This window comes from Palaemon carinicauda, chromosome 1 (genome assembly GCF_036898095.1).
Source record: "Palaemon carinicauda isolate YSFRI2023 chromosome 1, ASM3689809v2, whole genome shotgun sequence".
NCBI classification, from domain to species: domain Eukaryota; kingdom Metazoa; phylum Arthropoda; class Malacostraca; order Decapoda; family Palaemonidae; genus Palaemon; species Palaemon carinicauda.
The window spans coordinates 101,405,477-101,407,976 of NC_090725.1; the positions used below are offsets into that span (position 1 = coordinate 101,405,477).

Below are 2,500 nucleotides of genomic sequence, written 5' to 3' on the forward strand. Positions count from 1 at the left end.
AACAAATAGGCAAACAGGGGCAAAAACATAATGATATGCGCTTGCAATTTTTTCTCATTAGTAACAAATGAAATATAGATGAAAATTTTTATGATTTTATTCTATATTGGTTTTCCTTCTTTCCCTCGTGCTCTTTGGTAAACCTAACTTTTTTTTCTTGTTTCGCTAAACATTTCCGAAATAGGTGGGAAGTTTTGAGTTCGTACACAGTATCAGTATTAAGAAAAATCATTAAACATTTTCCTAAGTAAAAGAAAAGGAATATATTCTACTTCAATTTATTTTCTTTAAAGGAGTTCTGCGAGCATTTTTTTTTCGCAAACGTTTAACAAACCGCAAATTATAACCAATAACAAAATTATAGTGCTCCAGACGGCAAAAAAAAAAAAAATTATAAGTAGGAGTCAAATACTTGATGGAATTGTTCTTACTTTCTAATTTTCAACTCAAATTGGAAAGGTATATAAAAATGTTGAAAAATAAAATAATGTCAGTAAATATAAGTATATATTAAAATTAAAATAATGTCCGTAAAAATAAGTATATATCGAAGTTAAAATTGAATAATGCCCGTAAGATATAAGTATATATCAATATTAAAATAATGTCCGTAAAGTATAAGTATGTATCAAAACTAAAATAATGTCCGTAAAATAAAAGTATACATCAAAATTAAATAATGTACGCAAAATATAAGTATATAAAATTAAAATAATGTCCATAACATATGAGTATGTATCAAAATTAAAATAATGTCCGTAAAATATAAGTATATATCAAAATTGAAATAATATCCGTAAAACATAATTATATATAAAAATTAAAATGTCCGTAAATCATAGGTAAATAAAAAATAAAATAATGTTTGTAAAATATAAGTATAAATGAAAATTAAAATAAAATGATGTCCGTAAAATATGCGTATATATGAAAATTAAAATAAAATAATGCCGCAAAATACAAGAACTTAAAATGCCCCAGAAAGAGAAAATTCTCTGATCCCAGAACATGACAAAATGGATTCAATCCAATGAACAATAATAACCTTCATTAAACCGGCAACGGTATTTTATGGTATCATTTACGTTTTATGGGAAATGAATAAGCAAAATAAATAGCAGCACTTGTTAGGGAAAAATTTTTGCCCGAAAATAGGGCGGACTGGAAAAACGAAAGGTTCGTTTTCCATTACAAGTAAAGATACTTTGCTCTGTACATTGGATTATTCAGAGGATAAAGAAATCTGAAGGCATGAGTCGTGTATTTTTATTTATCATTTATTATTATCAATTATTATTTATTCATTCCGCTTTATAAGTTCAAGATTGTTTACCATAAAGATTGAAAATTTCATTGACAAATTAATGTAGAATCAAAGTAATTAAAAAAAGGAAAAAAAAAGAAAAAAAAATCCAAATTCACATTTACTAAAAAAAGTAAACGGCAAGAGCCCGTGCCAGAGTACTGTCATGGTAACAAATTTAAACAAAAGCAACAACCAAATTAACATATCTTTTGATTATGTTGTGACGATAGTAAAAATAAAAAATATGAATAACAAGAAAAACAAGCACCTTATCAAGAACTTCAAACTTTCTTTTTTTTTGAAACTTCAAACAATCCAAAAATTGCCATATACCTGGGTTATTTATAAAATCTAAAACTTTTAATCTTGCCCATCAAAGAAACCATGTTATCAAACTCTCTTCTCAAAGAAAATAATCCATTTTTACTTTGTGAGACAGGCAATAATAATTTTCTCTCTCTCTCTCTCTCTCTCTCTCTCTCTCTCTCTCTCTCTCTCTCTCTCTCTCTCTCTCTTTGTTCAGGAGGTACACCTGGTTTAATTACAACTAGTATCTAAGAAAATAAACTATTCCAACAATATATTCTCTCCCACACACATATGCCACGAAACATGCTTCAAATTCTCTATTTAGGTCTACACGGGTTCAAAGTCATACACCAGTTTTATCTTTAAGAATGCCAGCTCAAACGGGGTCAAACACAGAACCTATCCCTAAGTGTGGGTCTTTGTAAGTGAGCACCACGGTCCAGATATATATAGACCTTGGTGAGCACACTTAACAGGTTAGGGCAAGATGTATTGTTATAGAGATAAGAAACGAAGGAGGGATCAAGTATTAGTGGAGCCACGCATACAGAAGTTTAAAGTTTAAAGGCCACTTGTGAATGGCAGAGGCAAGGGGCAGTGACATTTTCATAGCTAGTAGAACAATGCCCAAGCCCTCTCTCTAATCGCTATAACCATGGAGGGCCAGGCAATGGCTACTGATGACTCAGCAGGTACACCTATAAACTCCCTTAGCTTAAAAAGAAGGTGTGGTTGCAGACACTACAAGAAACTATCGAGCTGTAAGCGGGACTCGAACCCAAGTCCGGCAGATCACCAAGCAGGGACGTTTCCATCACAACCTCTAACGAATTGAAGAGTACACATTTATTGCTTATACAATTTTGTGATTGAAACCTTTGTTAT

General features: G+C 30.8%; 1 protein-coding gene across 25 annotated transcripts in view; it reads right to left on the minus strand.

Moving 5' to 3' along the window:
• Positions 1-2,500, minus strand: part of LOC137650196 (nucleolar protein dao-5-like) — a 998,067-nt gene that overhangs the window by 830,611 nt on the left and 164,956 nt on the right. The window lies entirely within an intron of this gene.